Here is a 19,389-nt window from a genome sequence, read left to right as displayed (position 1 = left end):
TTAAACTTTAACTCGAGTTTAAGGGGTGAAACTGCCCCTCAGAGATTAGGGTGTAATGCATCCCAGCAAATAACTTACGCTGCCAATACGGTTGCTAATTTCAAGCACAAATACTGCTGAAATGATTTCTCGACTTTCCATCATAATTAAATACATTTTTTTTCACACCACATTATACGCTAGAAACAATTATAATTGTAAATCATTTTTCTGAGGAATCTCCTATCTCGACTGGTTCTCCAGATAGTATGAAATATCAAAGGGGTTTCGCTCAAGCTTTGGGAGGGAATTTCAACCCTCAAAGTCCACCAGTACCACAAAATACGTGTGCCTTAAATAGTTTCGGCTATTCCACGAGCCAGCCAAGTGTCGCGAGAATGGTCGACGCTTTGTGGGTATACGCCGTTAGTCGTGCAAGTGGTTCAGACTAGAGTGGCAACTTTCGATCGCAATTTTCATGAGTCTTCGTGCGGTTCGCGATGTACATCCCGGTTCGATGTGATAGCATGACGCAACGTCTCGAAAATAGATCCACGTCGATAGGTATTTATAAAGTTAAGTTGGCGTCTTGTTCGCGAATGGTGCGCGGTATATGGACCGTAGCTATCCAAGAAGAAAGTACCCACGTCCGACTCGAAGCGGTATTTATGGGCCATGGAAGTTGAACGTTCAAGGCGGGGGTGGTCTGAGCGAACTTTGGCGAGAAATCGCCTCACGTTGCTATCGAAAATAGAATATCGCGATTGTCGCTCTGTCAACGTTCCCTTCTCGATCGGGGAAACGTAAAACTTTGTGTAATAATCGCTCAAATAACATCGCGTTGCTAGTCGCTTGCAGTTGCACGAATATATCTCCTTTCTCCGCGCTTGCTTGGTCCCAAGAACAATCTGCATTCTAAATCAATGACATCTCGTTGCATATACATGTACATGTAATATTGAAACTTTCGATATAGCATCCGGTCTCCATAATGTACAACTTGAACCTCTTTTCGTCCACAAAATAGTCATCAATATCTCTTTCTAAAAATAAAAGAAAGATCGCTGTTGATAATTTCAGGAGTTGACATGGTAAACGATAAGTGCCAAAAAAATATATCTTTTTAGCGGAAAGGGGTGTAAATTCCACGCTGAATATAATAAGTGCTAAAATAATTTATTCCAGTTTCTAAGGCTTGCGTAAGATAGAGCTGAGATCGTAAATGCCAAAATCACTTCGGTGAAAAAGAAAGCACTGAAAATTTTCTCTTCCGGAGCTTACCATTTCTCCTCAACCATTATCATTACTCCTCAATTCTCGATGACGTGGAGTAGCCACTTGATTCCTTCCCGACTATCATCCAAGAAACAGAGGATGTACGCTCGAGATGGATCCGCGTGCTTGGTGGCGCGGATTTCGAGTCCCTATCGTGCGCGGCTCATGCAAATGTCTCAATTATTCGAGCAGGATCTCGTATGAATGTCGAATCGGCTCCCCGTAAGCAGTCGCGGTTTAATTGCAATCGGGCGTGTGGAGGATGGGCGATATCTCGTTGCGCCGTTGAAACAACATGGCCCTTTCAAATCGACCGCGAGAGGTTAAATCCTACTTTGCAGATTACTCTTGAGGAGACAAAAGTCGCGCGAACAAAAACCACCGGGCGGATTTCCACGGGCCGGGAGGGGCTCGAAGGCGGAGTTACTACAGTCGTTACTCGAGCAGCCATGTGGAGACATTCGAGTGTTACGTGAAGCCCTCGCTGCTCTATTACGGCGGATTGTGAAGTCACGCATTCGCGCGCCAGCGTGTCTTCCGGCGAGTCTGGATGGGGACCATTTTCTGATTACCGAAAAAGGCCAGGCAAATACAATGGACACCTAGCACTCGCGTCGATTCAAATACGCCTTGTAATTCCTGTGCTCAAGCACAGCTGAGAAATGGAGGTGCCATTTCCAATTGTAAAACTGGGGTCGTTTGGGTGTGGGGCCGTTTTTGGATGTTTATGGATGTACATTAAATCGAGCGAATCTTTCTTCTTTTGCTGTTGCGCAGACTTCTTAATGGTCACTTGATTTTTGCGAGGTAGAGTGGGAGTTAAATGTTTGTGAAGTCGGGTGGAAAAATGGAGTAGTTATTCATAAATGGTATGGAATGAAAGTAGCAAGAAGCATCGTAGATACGATTAGGTTCCAAAACAGCAGGAATGCTGAATCTCGCCTGTTCGTCACTTAATTAACACAATGTAAATATTGTGATGAAATAAGGGCGAATTATTATTATTATTATTATTATTATTATTATTATTATTATTATTATTATTATTATAAGAAGAAGAAGATATAGTTGTAGTCACAAGAAAGTCTGAAATTGAAGTTTAAACGTGGAGATAGGTTTAGCAGTGAGTTTCAGCTAACATGTTTACGTTACTCATCTATTTTAATCTAATATTTATTTAGAATCCACCCTGCCCCGCGAAAACACACACGGGGTTTTGAAACCCTCTGTACCATCCCTGGAAGAATTATTTCTCCAAGAAACTCCCATCCCATTCTCCAAAGGAAATATTTCTCCTCGTCGACGTCGCGAGCCCTGAAAGCTTAAGCGCAAGAAGACGCATGAACGTGCGGATAGCAGCGCCGCGAATTCTTTCGCGATTTGACGAAGAAGAATATAAAGATAAAGCCATCCATACCCATTCGTGGGTATCCATACCCCGCGTCGTTACCCGCCGGGCGGGGATGGAATCTGGAAATTTGTCGACCCGCGTTTCCGTCTTCACAATCTTTCTCGCCGTCGCCATTCGTCAAAGTAAGCTTCACCCTGGTGCATTCAACCCCCGCGCGCCACCCCCGAAAGAAGAGAAGTAAAGGGGAAGGCGAGCTGGTGCAAAGGATTCCAACTTCGAGACCATCTGCCGTGTGCACGTCGATGTCGAAACTATTTATCCGCGTGCTTAACGCGGTTATTCTTCCGCGTCTCCTGCGATATACAGGGCGATTCAAAAAGGGTGCGAGGATTTCAGAGGCGCGTAATTGCTACGGGAAATTAGTCCGAGTTTCTTCGGTTCACGTATTGCTATGAGTTGAATTGTACACAGATAGAAACAGGTACAATATTCGAGATTTAGACTCTTACTCTAGCTTTAGATTTTTATTAAAAACGATTTATAAAATTTATTTAGTTGCCCCAGAGAGTCCATGCTACGTACAGTTCTCAGTCAAGGGCTGAAACGAGTTGTTCCACCGCGGCCGACGAATTTCTCTTCATTTTTCATTACTGTAAATTGTGTTTCGCGAAACATTTGCAATCTGAACGCCAGTGGAGGCGGATACAGCGCCGTCGACTCCTCGTAACCGTGTTCGAAGACAGAATTTCACGCTCGTCGCTCAAACGACGACGCGGGTATACCTCCTGGCTGTCGACGATTCCGTTTTCCTTGCGTAACGATTTCCACGATGGTGTGTATCAGTGTCATTTGCATCCACGTAGTCTCTGGCGTTGGAACGGAGTCTGGGTTCGGGCACGAAAAATTACCAGCACGAAAAATCCACGCCTCTGTTGTTTTTTATCGTTACGCGCCTTGCAGACCTTCGTCGACCGTTTCCTAACGGCTAGATCGATAATACAGTCATGGATATTCCATGTAGGGTAAATTATTATTTAGGAAGCGCCCGACGCGAAACGTTAAGCCACGTTTTCACGTGTACTTATTTTAGTTTTCATATAAGCGAACCGCTTCGACACTACCAAATCTCAAATCTGAAAATGCTTCGTTTTCGAGCTAGAATACTTTGAATTTTCAAGCACAGTAAAGTAGACTACCCAAGTTTCACCCTTCATATCGCACAGTGTTGAGTAAAAAATTAATTCCTTTCTAAATAAATGAAACAACCGAAACAGCAAGGTTCCCTTGATAACTTTCAACGAGAACTGTCCATTTTCTTCGACACGATTTTAAATGCGGCTAATCCTGGCGAGACGAATAGTGGATCAGGGGATTAACGGATCCATTAGCCTCGAATGGAAAATTGGGGGGCGAATAACTCGATTTGTTGAGCGTTGATACGACCCTTAATGTTCGTCGATATCGAGGGTGTAATTCGACGTTGGAGATCTCGACTCTCCATGGGAGAGGACAGGCGTGTACACTGCGCGCTTTATCGATTTCATATTTCCCGTTTAGAAAATCACGTGCTATAGGAACGCTGGGTGGTGGGTGGATGTATCCAGGGGTATTTGGCGTGTGTATCACAGGTATCTCGAACTTGCCGACACGAGGGGCTCGATTAAATATTTCCAGGCGGATCGCGGCAAGCGATTTATAATTTGTGTATGTGGACACAAAGGCCTATTCATACGGGGCCTTCCAGCGTTCCCCATCGACGTAGAATGTCAGAAATGGTCTCGTAAAATTTTTAATAAACGCTTATCGCGTAACAACGCAGTTTTGCGCCGCCAGGCAGTCGTTGTGCCCCGCGGAACGCGTAAAACAGAGTGAAAAAGGGGGAAACTTGTGCGGCCCGAAAGGTTTTAAATGAAATTTCGCGATGATCTTTTTAATTAAATCCTTTCGCATATTCAGGTTTTTAATTGATAGTGATTGAAGAGAATAGTCTTGTGATATATTAAACGGTCTGATGGTAGGGACATTTTTCAGATGTCTATGATTAATTTTAAGAAAAAGGGATTGGTAGTTAGGTAGCGCCTTACGTCATATATTTTTTAATCTAATTATCAATAGTACAAATTCTATCATTACTGTTCCAGAAAAGTAATTTTAGCTTAAATTTTCCGAAGCCGAGTTAAATGAATTATATAAATAATCAAAAGAATTGTAATAACTGAAAATTGCAATGTAAAATATATTACGTAACGACGGGGGGAGGTGATTGGAATATAAAATCTAATGAATTCATACACCGGGAGATTGAGGGGGTAAGGAATTGTGAATGTTACCCTTACGTAATTTAAGGTTGGGCCTTTACCTCAAATACAAAGAAATTGACTTTTTATTTTCCCCCGTCGATACTTTTACGGACTCCCAGAGGCAAATTGAAGATATTCGAGGTATTCAGAATACACGAAGCCCTCTGTATATAGATTCAAATATGTGTCACTGTGGGATTTACCCTCACCGTTGAAAATTCCCTTCAAACTTCAACCGCGGAAGCTTCAGCTGCCATCGCGATCCGCACTTCCGAGAGGGGAATTTACAGCGGAAACAATCGAAATGAAAAAATGACATTCATACGGGCGGCCTGAAATGTCCATGGAATATACCCTCGCTGCGGCTGGTGCCCGTAGAATTCATTCGTGTCCGTTCGGCGCCACGGAAATGGAACTGATTCCGCGCGATAGGTACCAGCGGCACGGACGCGTTTAATTCGTATTCGCGCCGCATTTTTATCGCCCCCGTTGCTGATACCGTCCGATCGTAATTTATCTGGGCTGCGCGAGGCCAGCAAGCCTAAAAAAGAAAGCAAACAAAGGAATTTGCATTCGCCGAGTTCGATTATCCGCCCCAGGGACTACGCGCGAATTTAAAGCGGATCGACGCCACGCGTCACCGCGGGTCCGAGCGTCGTCGCCAATAAGAGGATTAATTCTGAAATTTATGACGATACAAAATGTACATGGTGTCACGTGATGTGTAAGAAATATATCACAGCCGGGTTTAGTGAACAGTGTAGCAAACATTGAAATAAATTGATACATGTACATTCGAACTTTGCTCGGTTTCTGAGTTGTAATGAGAATATTCCAATCGAATGGTTAACTTCAATTCAACAACGAATTGAAGAAGGTTTCCAATCAATTCCAGTAACCCTTGGGATTTTCTAAGAAGAAAAGAAAACTAGATTGTATTCTTTAAATAAATTTGTATACTCACCGATTGAATTTTATTGAATTTGCATTAAAAATATTTTTAACCGTTCGACTCGGCTCTCCCGAAGATTAAATCCTGAGGGCGCCACTGATTGGGTGTGTTGAAAGCATAAAATGATATCATGTACGATCTACTTAGTATCGAAACCCAAAGTAATCATTTTGCGCAACCCTCGTGAACATACGAGTGCTATCGAACAATAGCAAGGTCTTTCTCTGCGCATGAAAGTGGAGCTAGAAAAATAGGTGGAATCACCAGCGTCTTCCACTCCAAAGCTACTTTTTACCATAACACTAATTAAATTCGAGATTACTATCGAGAACTTACACTACTACTCAGACCACCTACAAGCGTCTACAAACTTCGGGAAATCAGAAACTTGTCGTGCCTCGGGAACAAAGCAGCACGTTTACACGAATTTACTTCATCGTTTCTTTCAGTGGCGAGTCCATTTTCGATGTGTGTTGCCACATATTACGTTACACCCTGTATATCGAGATTCGAGCGCCGGCAAATCCCCGCGGGCCAGCGAGAAAATTTTATTTTCCTGAGGCAGTGGAGGAGAGGAGGAGCCGTGTACGTCATCCTAAAGCTGGACAATTTTCCTCGGCGGAGGGGTTGGGGGTTGGTCGTGAAAGAGTGGAAATATTCGCGGGCGATTGCCGCTTTGCCGCGCGGAGAAATGCAATTCCATTCTCGCGGACGGTGTTCCAAAAGTGAAACACACTTTCCCACGGACGGCCGGCTTAATATGCCGCCATTTCTGTCGCGGATAAGCAATCGTCTTCCCGGCGGTGCCTTCGAGGAATGCGCACACTATGTAAGATCGATCGTTGTTTGCCTCTCGTGTCGCGGATGGCTTTACGATATTCCGGCTTTTTGCTGAATTCGAGTCAGGGTTGCTTGTCACGGAGCTGACGTTGGAGGGTTCAGTGCGAGGGAAATGGTGGGTCGCCCCCTGACCTCGTAATCCCTGATGCTGTCCAAGTGACGAATTAAGTGAATAAATATGGAAAGCTAAATTAGCATGGTATATACAGCGGTGTTGGGAAGAAAGTTTACCTACGTTTATGCCTATTTATGTTTTTCATTGAATATTTATAAAATAAAAGACTTAATAGCTATTCAAGATGTTTTATTTGAATGAGAAATCCATAATCATCGATAACAACTGAAAATTAAGACTACGTAAAAACGTCACAAAAAAAACATTCCAATTGGAATTTCCGCTTAGGGTGCCAATTATTGTACAGTTTACCCTGCTAGATTTCAAGTATTATGTTAATACACTGACCGATACTGGTAATTATACCACCTAATCGATGGGATATAAATTTTAAGATAAAATTTACATTTTCTTTTCACCGCTTAATGTTTCCATATTTATGTCACGCTCGCATTATGGTGTATTATGGTAAAGATCTGCACGTGGTAGCGAGGATTTAAGTTACTCTGGCTCCACTTGCATTGTCAATATGCACGGTTTTCCTTGAACCGTTTCGCGAATGATACATCGACACTTGGAATTATTACATAGAAGGGTGCTCTCGTTTCGCTGCATTAACGCGAAACCATCGTTTCAGTTGCAATTTTAATTATAATCCCCTCGTATTTGCACGAAATTTATACAGATATTAAAAGGTTGTCATCGCACGCGGCAAATTAAATTCATTTTGTGGGACGATGTTTGTATTTGAATGAGCACCGTTCGACCCCTTGCACCACGCCCGCACCGTGCAATTCACCCGGATACGAGGGAGCGACGATGTCACGACAACGTTATTTTCCGCGAACTGCGTTTGAGCAGATATTTGTACGTTCGAGAGCATTTCGAACGGAGGGGAACGAATGTGCGGGATTTATGCACTATGTTTGCTCTGGCGGTTGGCGCGGTAGCGGACACAGCGACCAGAGTGAAAATTTTGCTCTATTAATGGTCGATGAAACGAAGTTCCCTTTCAGTAAAGAATTCCCATTGAATTCCAGTTAAATGAATTATAGTGGCGTATTCTATTGCACATGGCAATCAAAAAGTGGTGCATGGGAGCATTAAACCACGTTTCCACCATTTTAATCATCGTGTTAACTTTCAAAACCCTTTTCAATACCTTTTTACGCGCTTCAAATGTACTTTTTGTTCCATGCTAAATATGTGAGAAACATTGCGAACTTTAGTGATAAATTAGATTAGGTATCACTATTCTGGGCGATTCGACGAAATTTTTTGAAGTTAATCTCGAGTGAAACACAACTCTATGCATGCCAAATCAAGTAACGATTGATTCCCATCGCGGCACTTGCATCAGTCACGACAAAAATCGTACCGAGAACGCGGAAGGATGCCGGACACTGTCGAAAATTAATTTCTCCCGGCCATAAATCGTCCTCGTCTCGTTTCGCGGCACAATGCGTTGCGATTGAACTTTTGAAAAGTTCTACCGCCAAGTTCTCCGTAACATCCGCGACTAGTGGACCCGGGGTGAAATTACACACCACCCAAAGGGGGTGGAATGCGCGTCTGGGTGTGGCGAACGATTTCTTCTGTCGGTTTAGCGCGGGATTACCCTATTTTCCCATTGAGAACGTCTTTTGGAGAATTGTAGAAGGAACAGCGCCACTGGCAATTTTAAAAGAATTGAAATATTAATGCATTGCAATATTAGATACCATTTTCTGGACGATTCACTCCATCGATCAGATCATTTCACTTTGCTAAGAAACATCGAGGTACCTGTAGAATTTTAAATCTAGCTTTGAATGTAAGTTCACTAAGAAGCATAAGCTTCAAAGTTGAGATATTGGAGTTTGTTGGAAATGTACGTACGGCGCGTCCCATAAATATGGAAGAAATCGAAGTTTGTCGACTCGACTCGAAAGAAAATGAGAATGTAGACTTTCAAAACATAATTGAGTCTGAAGCTCTCAATTTCAGTATGTGTTTTTGTGAGTTTTACTTACTACTTAACCGTCTGGTACATTTTTTCGTAATCTTAAAACGCAGCAATAGGCTTTTCGTTTATCTTCTACAGAAATATTTTTCTACTTCTAATGGTAGATAATTAGGGTGGAAAAAACAATTTTCAATTAAACAAAATAATAATAAAAAAATAGTATTACCAAAAAAAAAATTCTATTCTGTGAGTATTAATTGACAGATATCCAGATATAGGGTAAATGACCACTACGTAAAAAAAGACCATCAAAACGGAAAATAACAAGCTTTTTCGACTCCGTCTGGTTATCAAGATTTCCTCGATTCAGGGGATTCATTAGAAACTGCTCGCGTTGGCGAGAACTGTTCAGTGGTTGCAAAAGATTTTAACTCGGCGAAAGATTACTCAAGCGACATCTGTGTAACGAGGTAGGTAATCTTTCGATGAATCAATTCGGGAAGGGATCGCGAATCGCCGGCCATCGTTTGCTTCGCAGCGAATTCATAATCCCGAGCCAAGAGAGTTTCGAAAGTTTGAAAAGTGCTCGAATGCACGTCTGTACGGGCTCGGCGGAATTACTTGGCTTCTCTTTCGCCGATATACAGGGTGTCCCACTTTAATCCTTCCACCTGATTATCCCCCAATCTGGTGGTTGTTTCAAAGAGTGTCTCAAAGCAAGCTTACCCTCTTTCAAGGGGGAGATCTTTCAGTGAACGTAGGTAACTTACAATAGCTGTAGGTGGATTCGCCTGAGATTCGAGGGGTGCTATTTCTTTTTTTTTTAAGTGAAGCACCGCATACTTTCTTTGCCCAGGCTTGGAGCTTGTTACAAATTTTAATGAATCACTATCGAATTTTAGTCGACGCTGACATTCGAAGATGAATCTTTGAAATTTTACATAACGGGGATGAACCTCCTCTTAAGGGTGTATTCAAGTTTCCAATAGAATACGGAATGGAAAGAAATTCATATTGCAATCGACCACGACGTCATTATTAATACAAATCGAATAAAAATGTGGAGTAAAATTTTTATTGAAAATCCATCGAGCACGCGTATATCGTCAAGATCGATTTTCTCGGAAACGAAGAATCGTATGAAAAAAGTCTGTTCCATAATTTCCATGAATATTTACGCGAAGAGTTACCCCTTTCTTGGCTGCATTACAAATTTTCCTGATTCTGCATATATTCAAGTTTAAAGGAGCCTTCGTGATTCAAAGTTAACTCGAGCGCCTGGAGTGCAAAGCGCAAAGTTAATTCGGATTTATGCGCATTAAATCGTTTCAGATTTTCGAATCAGTCAGGCAGAAAAGTGTCTCTTGCTTGATTGTAATATTATACTGAATCTGGAACGTCTGCGCTAACCTGTGTAAGGTCTAGGGACGATGAGAAGTCCCTCGATCGAGTTGCGTTTCGGTGACCAGAATCGACGATGAAATTTGATGGTGTTATTGAAGGCCTCGATCCAACGCGACTTGCCAAGTCTACGTGTGTCTGAAGATTTACGTGAGCCGGGTTTTCGATAGACTCGGTGCCATTTCTGCAATTTCAATTGAATGGATCCGAGAACTGTTTCGGAGTAAGGCACACAGGGGGAATTATTTGATGTATTGTTAAATCTGGCGAACTTCTTCGTGCGGCTCGAGGAAAAGCTTGTTATTCAGTTGGGAGGCTCTCGCACGTTCCTCCTACTATTGTCTTAATCGCATCAATTTCGAAATTACATATCTGAACTAGCTTAAACTTTCCGGCATTGTCCGGGTTATATATCTTTCTTCCGTGAAGGGGAGGGAGTTTTTCAAAAGATTTCTTAGCGAGCACTTAGGGGCTAAGGGGAATTTGCCTACCTTTCATGGTCATAGGATCAGTGGTTCGAGAGAAATCGTGATGAGCCAGTGGTATTTGGATTATATATATAAATATATAGATAATTATTTAAAAAAAATGAAACTGTTAAAAACTTCCTCTTGTCAAGACAGATTAGTACAGTCAGTACAGATTATTCGATGGGAAACTTGGAGAGAGGAGTGTAAAGTGAAATTCTTGTCTTTACCAATTTTTATGTGAGTAATATTTTATAAATATTCGACGAGTTTTACCGGAAAATTGAAATATCAAATATAATAGCAATATGCAATTGAATTTCAAAGTGGAATTTGGATGTTAAACATTTTGCTTTAAAGTTGAAGAACGATGAGGGCCTTCAGAATTTAGCTTCAATCATACATGAACTCTCACTCAAGCTTATAACAATTTTTTGAAAGCTTTAACTCCATCATTCATATTATGGTTACTAAACATTACTCCCTAACAAATGAGGATTGGAAGGTTACGAAACAGTACCTACAGTAAAATATACAGCACAGTGGCAGAATTAAAAGTTTCACCTCACAATGGAGAACACAAAAGTTAACATTCCTTCGAATACCATTGAGAACTTGATATTTGATTGCCTCGCAATCGAGTGGTCAACGCAATTTAATCAATTTTTATTAATAACGCGCGAGGTTACACGTTTGCTTTTCAATTGGGCGCGGTTTTCAGCCACGCGCGACCGCAAAAAAAAAATACACCGAGAGAAAAGGAGAGCGGTAAAATTTTAACTGCTGCAGTCGGTAAGCGGATAGCCACAGGCCAGTGGTTTATGTACTTCAGCGTAGAACTGCCTAACTTATTCGTGGCTTGCGACCACCAGCTCGCCGGGCGCACTAAAGCAAACTTTATTATTTATTTTCCTGTATTCCCTGGACCATTCAAGTATCCGCCACGATTCTCATCGTAAAAGAGTGCGCCGAACGTAACTGATACTACCCCAACCGATCCTACGCGGGGAGGGAGCAATAATCGTTCGCGAAATAGTTCCGCAGCCCTTCGTGTATGCATAGAACCAATTTGAATACTTTGGGGGAATAGTTAAACCTTTGACGGTACTGTAGTTTCCGTATGCTAGTGTTTCATAGAAATTGTTTGGCAAACGTTTCGCAAATTGGCATAGAGGGTTTTTTCACCATAAGTTGGGTTCTTGTGATGTGGGCCCCCTTTGAAGTCTATGGGTTCCTTTTTGTTGCGCAGATTCGTAGGTGAAGGAATTGATAAATTTCAGGTTGTATTCTGAGAAAATGATGTAATTTTATTTGTATAAAAATTTGTGAATACTTTTTAAATTTATTCAGAGCCCATGGGCTCCAACTTAGGAATCTGTGCCAGAGATAAGTTTACAAAAATTCAGCTTTTGATCTTTTTAGTTCCAAGTATTATAGTATTTATTTTTCTCATTTAATTTCGTTTAAGTTGCGAATTTTATACTATTTCATTTTTACTTTTTATGACGGAAATTAATGAAGAACCCCCCTGCTTTTAATGACACCCTAATTCTCGCGGTACTAAGCTATTCGTAGATGGAAGCCATTTCAGATATGAAACTTACAGCTTACAGCAGTAACACAATCTGCGCCACACTGTAATCTTCAACAGCGAAAATGGAAAATCCCTATCTCGCGAGTCAAACTTCGACTAAATGCTGAAGACGGTAGCGTCACACACTGTACAGTAACAGCAAAAGGCGAATAAATGGAAGCAGGCAAGGAGATAGCGAGGCAGCTCGCGATCAATGAGACCGAAACTCCTCTGTCTCAACAATCACCGATGTGTATCTTAAAAAGCAATCGAACCTCACCTCTACCTCCTTTCCCAAACATTCGTCGCAAAGTTTCATCGCAGAAAGGCAGCCTTTCCAAATTTCGACCCGCCGCCCACGAAAGAACAAGCCGTTCGCCTCTGAAAATCAACGCCGCGATAACAGAGAATTGCAAAGCTCGAAACTCCACCCCCTATCCCCCTCCCACCGTCTCACAAGCATCCCCAGAGTTTCGCAGAATCACACACAGGTTGGCATTAATTGCACACGAAATCCGAGGCAAATCGGTGGCTGGAACGTGCGCGGTCCTCGTTAACGAAAAGAATCCAGAGGAGAAGGAGGGTGCCCGCCTTTAGAACGTCAGGAACGTGTGCCGCGGGTTCATTGCGAAAAAGTGAAAAAAAGGGGAACAGGAAAGGCAAGGGAGGGGGCGCCTTTTTTCGCGTTGTAAAGCGCGCTGCAGTTAAATCCAGTGCAAATTAGCGGGGCTTTGGGGGTGGGTGGGGAGGAAGGTCCACACGGCACTTGCTATTGTTAATTGGCAGGCAGCGCCGGGGAAAGTCAGGGCTGGTGTACGATAAAGAAACAATGGGAAGAAAGTGAAAAAGACGCATCGATGGGTGAAAGGGGCCCGACAAAAAGGAGCGCAGGCGGTCGAACGGGAACTGAGGGTGAGGAGGAAGAAGAGGAGAGGGAGATGGGGATGTAGAAGGTAACCGTGTAAGCCTCTGAAAAACAAAAAGTAAAACAGAGGAAAAACGAAGGAAGGGATTGGAAAAAGCGAGATCGAGGGAACACAAGTGGACGTCTGGGTGAGGGGAGATACGAGGGCTCGAACGAATGGGGGAAAAAACGCGAAGGAAAGGACGTGGGAAAAGGATAATGGCGCGTGCTGTGGGGGGAAACGGAAAAAGCGGGGTTGGCAGCCATGGACGACGTTGGAAAGCCCCTATTTCCATTTTCTATGGCGCAGTTAGTGATTGCCATTCGACGGCAGCCGCTGTTTTCTTCCCAGCCGCCTCCACGCATTCATTAGTATCAATTAAAGGAAAAAGGGCCGTTTGTGCTGCGACCTGCTGGACTGTCGCTTAAATTCTTCGATTCAACGAGTCTGCTACTTTGGATACTAAAACCGTGGACGGAATGAGTGTGTTGAATGAACTGTGTTAGCGGGGTTGCTCGTGGTTTGGGGGCGTTTCTGGTATTTGGTATTCAGAGCCAGAAGTTGGGATTTGCAGTTTTATCTAACTTGTGCGAATTGCAAATTAGCATTGTAGGTGAAAGAAATGTGTGAATTTTTTTATTATATTTTTATTTTTATTATATATGTGTTTATTATGTGTTCACTGTGGGTGTGGGGTGGAGCTAAAACTATTTGGTGTTGAATTATTCCTTTTGCGAATGGAACTTTTGATGAAATTGGGGGAGTAATTAAGTAATAATTTCAGGTTGGTGTGTTTATTAATATGTCTCCCATGTTAAAAGATTAAAGGTCAAATGATATTCGAAAAGGGGGACGTTTATTAACTTCGTCTTCGAAACAATCCACTTGCCGAATTTAGCGACGCTTGCAGCATTTATAACAAGAAATCCGTGTTCCTACGGTAAATACAATATTTTACCAGGGGGGAGGATGACTGCTTTGTGTTCCTTAATTAAGAAGTAGCGAAAGGGTCTTCAGGGGATCTGCATGCTAAAGAACGGCTCGTCTAAAAGGGATTCGGTGGATCGTCTCTTCTCGTTGGCTAACAGAATTTAATTGAAAGCCCAGCGCTGGCATCCATTCGCGACGGGTCCCGCATAACGAAGCCTACAAATCATATTTCCGCCTCATTTTCTGAATTCGTGTCAAGCGTACTTCTTAAAGGTTTAAGCGTTTGTGCCCTGCCAGTCGTTCAAATAAAGAACCTCGGTTCCGGGCAAATGTTTTTCGAGCATACGTAAGCAGGGACAGAGGAGAGCGACCGTCCAAAGTATTCGATGCGAGTGGAGAACATATTTGCAGTTTCTTAGCCACCCTTCTGGCAGCTCCAGTATCCATCTCTCGTCAGCGTTCCCTTAAAACGGACCACCCTTTGACGACGGGTATACGGGGTGGTTAATAATCCTGAGCTTCGTTGAATTTTCAAGTTGCTGAGCTCATTTTACTAAATTTTACTGCGGCATTTCTGGGGGACGTAAGCCCAAGTGCAAAGGACTTCGATTTTTTGGTCAGTAGAATTTGTCATTAATGCCACATAGCACGCGTGAAAATTTATGGTAATTTTTTGTTTAAAAGACAAGCATGGTGATCCTCAAAATTTCTATTTTACCACTCTTCGAATGACTTTTTCATCTGAAAGAAAATTTTACATTTTCTAAAATTCAAGTTCCAAACAGGTGAATTTTCATTAAAACATGAATCGCGAATCTGGAATTGCATTTTTCTACATAGCAGACCATAAATATGAACAGGAGAAATGGTCCTCTCGAAACCATCTATTTTTTCCATAAATCGGGCAGTTCGTCGCGATATCCTGACCAATATTGCGGCGATGTCTGCCCGGCCTTCTTCCCTTTAATTGGCAATAACGGGAGCGTGGCGACCGAAGGTAGACAGTGGACGATGAAAATCTTGAAATACGTTTGGAGAAGAGACGGTTGACGTTGGATGTATGGACGGCATCGCCCACAGCGCGCGTATAAACACTCGGCGATGTTCCGGCCGTTCTGTCCCCGTCGAGGTGGAGGACTCGATAAAACGCGAAAGGAACGTTTTCCAAAGGATAAAAATGGTGGGTGGAGAGGCGCGGCCGCTATTCATCGTGAATAATCTCGTTAAAGTTATCGTCGGGAAAGGCGCGGATCTGATTCACGGGAGAATCATTTCTGTCGCGTGAACGAGCCTCTTCCACCCGACGTCGAGTAATTTGTATGACCCCTGCGTGTGAAAAACGAATCCGCGACTCTGGTACCATTTAATCGGGGATAACGGAATGCCTGCGCTGCTTATCGCGGCGAATGTGGTGGTATAAATAAAGACCGGCCGCGACATCGTTTTATTTCGGGCATCACGAATTTGGGGTGGTTTTTGGGGACATAGAGAGTGTGGTTATTAAATTTGCCACAAGTCTTATCTGATCTTCTATTCTAGCAGAAATTATTTATGCAAGATTCGGTGAATTAGGATTAGGTGAAACTTGGAGTACTTCAGTGAGAGAGTGGAGCTTGAGATATTTTATCGAGGTCTGGGAACCGATGGAGGTTAGGAATTTTTGGAAATAGTAGCAGTGAATTGTGATGACGTTCCCATACCCATTTTCTTAATTAAATTTAAATTCTTCTTCTTCTTAAATTCATATATGCAATTCTAGATACTGTGAGCGATCGCCAAGTATTTAACGCAACGGACGAATGCGGGAAGCAAAAAGGAAAGGGGAATAATGGGAGGCGCGTGGTTCCCGTCCCAATTTCCATTTCCAATTTCGTCGCGCGATTTTTCCACAATGCGTGCAGCCGAGCGTCGCTCTAAATTAATTGAAACGAGGTAATGAAACAGGAGGCGATGCTCGCGACGAGGTGCTTAAAATCGACCCCGCTAACTGTACCACGGGCAAATACACCGTGGTATTTCGTCGAGAACGGAGAGTGGACGATTTTTTGAAAGGCGCTGAACAATGGACGTGAAAAAGATGGCGGAGCCATTCGAACGGGCCAGCATTTAATTCCGCGGTATTTAATTTTCATCGGTAAAAATCCCAGCCATGCCCCTGCCATTAAACGCGACTCAAGACTAAGTATTTAATTAAGCAAGCTGCGTAAAAATGAAGGGTGGCGAAATTAAAGTAAAGCTGTGAACGAGGGTGCAGAAAACTTGATGGAGATTTAGTTGCATGTCGAAATGAGTTATGCAGTATTTTATTTTGCATCGGCTGATGGGCTCTTGACGATGAAAGATTCAGTTGCACGTCAAGTGATAATTAACTGGCGTAGTTGCAACGTGATCCACTAGTAGCATAGTTGGTTCTTTCATCGCGCATTCTCCTCGGTATTCGTTATCCGATCGTTTGCATAGGTACCGTTCAGAAGACGACGAGGCGGAGACTTCATTATTAAATCGAGGCCGTTAATTACGAGCTCACAAGCTCTCCCCCCCCTCCGGTATTAATCACCGCGTTACTTTTAACCCCGTTAACCCCGATTACCATAGCCGTTCGTTATTTTCGGGGGCAATTTTCGAGGCATTAGTTATCGCCCTACTAAAGGAAACGCCCATTTACCGTGGTAAACGTAAGCGGCCAATTTTATCGTCCACCCGTAAATAGTGATTGCCATCGCGTGCAACCGCGAAATAAACGAATTCCAATGCAACGTTACCAATGCGGCTAAGTATTGGGGACCTCAAATAGGTTCTTTGGCACAGTTTGTATGGCAATTGGTAACGATACTTTTCGACCCATGCGCTAATCCAAGTCTGGAAGTGGTAATCGAGGTATTCCATTTGATAAGAAGTTAAGAATTTGTCAACTGGGGCAGATGGGAAGCTTACTAATGAGTAATCAGTAATATTGTGACACTTAAAGCAAGTTTTAAGTCACATTTTAAATCTTTATTATTAAATATTTCATAAACTATTCTTCTGCTATCTGTCCACCTTCAGAGTTTCGTTGAAATCTGAACATAAAATTTCTTGTGGTCGCCATTGCGTCAGTCCCAAGCGTAGATCACTTGGAAGCTACGTGGAGTCTGACCATGCGTTGACTGTTCTACTTAGGAACTCGTCGCCAGCGCCCAAGTAGTCAGACTCTGTATTATTCAGCCGAATCGAGGCTGGTAGAACGCAGTGGTGGTCGATCATGTACTTTCATGGTCGCCACCTGTAATCCCACATGATTCCACACTAGTGTTTCGACCGCTTCCATTCGTTACTCTTATCAGATTCGACGAAATTTCGCTGAACGCGATCCAGAAATTTGTGACGGCGCAATTGCGCGCAGTAAAATGTGCTGCATTAAAATTAACGACGCTCGCGAATGTGCTGTTCGGATGTAATTACATGATCGCGCGTGGGGATTATTTGGCAAAACGAGCTGAATATTAAAGACGAGGGAATTGGGGCTTTGACACGAGGGGAAGTTATGAAAAGTGATTCTCCAACTTCTCCCATTGGACAAATTTTTATGGATTCGTATTAAAAAGAAACTACATCAGTTCTATAAGCTTAACAATTTAGCTTAATTCTATTCAAAATTGAATAGGAAATGTATAAAAATAAAACACAGAAGATTTGATTAAAGAACTTCTTGAAATCTGCCAGCTAACAATTTCCATCTCAAAAGTTGTAATAACATCTACCCCCATTTAAAAATACTAAGGGGGTAGTAATCATTACCTGAGCTCCTCTTAAACCATTTATAAGTGAACTAAAAAATATTCAACCACGCTCATCTTATCCACCATTATGCAGATCCTCGAATACACTCGTCGAAATTCAGCATCCCTCATAGAAAGCTACCCTCTGCGTCCATCTTCATCGCGCAACTTTCCCGCGTTCGCTCTCGTGGATCCTAACAAAAGCCCCGAAAACTCGGACCACTGTTTATTCAAGGATCGCTTACACGATTTTGCACTCGGGTCTCGTTAATTGCCAGTTGGCAACAGGAGCGTATTTTCTCTGTCTCGATTGTTGGTCGCGGGAGCGAGGAGCTTGTCGTACGCGTTCCCACGCCGCTCGATAATCGTCGTTAATCACCGATATTTCGTGTCCCGTTAATAGTAATTAGTGTTTTATCGGGTTCGTACGTGATCGAATTAAATGGCTGAACACTTTCGAGCCTAATCGACTGGTTCACGGTTGCGCCCTGACCTGACTAAATACACGCGTGATACATCATAGTCGTGATGCACTCTGGGGCGTACATGGCTGACTATTAACCGCAGTCGAACGTTATAACCGGAGATAAATCCTTCATCGTGGCATGTTGGCAGAGAATTTGGAGCACTTGCAGCAGTTTTACAGGAAAAATGATTTAGTGTATTTTGAGGATGTAATTTAGTGTATGTTGAGGCTTTACAGTAATCCTTTGTCACTTTTGAGGGGAAGGAATTATTTTATCGATGAATTTGGGATTCAAGTAGGGTTTGTAAAAAAAGTATTAGTGAATATGGAGTCTTCAATTATTAATAATTTTTATACTAAATTTGGAGATGGGGACAGCTCAAACTCTAGAATTATTTCTTTATATACCTTAAGCTACAATTCTCCATATGCTTTTCAGTTTCTTATGCAGCTTTCATATTTTTCCACGATACTTTTCTAATTTCCGAACACTCATTTTTATAATACTTGTATTAAAAAAATGCGTTGTGGGTGATCATCTCGGGGTACACTGTGAAGTAAACTGAAGTTTGTTAGCGTAAGCGAATCACATCCGTTTAATTAGATACGTAATCGCGTTGGACGTGTAACGACTGTCAGAAGCTCGACAGAGCTTCCCTTCGAGGCAGTTCAGAACTTGGCGTTTTAAAAGACGGGGCTGCTGACGCTTACAGATGTATCAAGATTGTACCCCTTGGAATATAAATGGATGGGATTCAAATACACTGGCGTGCACGGCAGGGAGCGTACAATAGAAGCCTCCGATACTATGCACAATTGCGAGCGATTCGCAAACATCGAGTGCCGTGAGCGAGGGAGACTAGAATAGGGGTCCTCGATACTGTGAATAATTCGGTGGCAGTGCCACGGCACTCTGCTACAATGTTGGTCGAATATGATAAATTAGAAGTGACGGTTAAGTAGGCCGTAGCAATTTCATGGAAATTAGCTTTCGAGATCGAAAATTCTCCTGGTCTCTCGTAGAATCTTCAATAATGTGTCTTCGGGGTTGAATTTTAAAAGCTACCGCTACTAGTTAATATAACAATCAAGCTTTCTCTTATTTAGTAGAGTCTGTAAGAATTAATAATTA

The 19,389-nt window shown here is 42.6% G+C and overlaps 1 protein-coding gene across 2 annotated transcripts in view; it reads left to right on the top strand.

Annotated features, from left to right (window-relative positions):
• LOC143376308 (uncharacterized) overlaps positions 1-19,389 on the top strand; it is a 62,573-nt gene that overhangs the window by 22,609 nt on the left and 20,575 nt on the right. The window lies entirely within an intron of this gene.

The sequence above is a fragment of the Andrena cerasifolii genome, chromosome 14 (genome assembly GCF_050908995.1).
Source record: "Andrena cerasifolii isolate SP2316 chromosome 14, iyAndCera1_principal, whole genome shotgun sequence".
Taxonomy (NCBI): Eukaryota; Metazoa; Arthropoda; class Insecta; order Hymenoptera; family Andrenidae; genus Andrena; species Andrena cerasifolii.
This window is presented reverse-complemented; position numbering and strand designations above follow the sequence as displayed.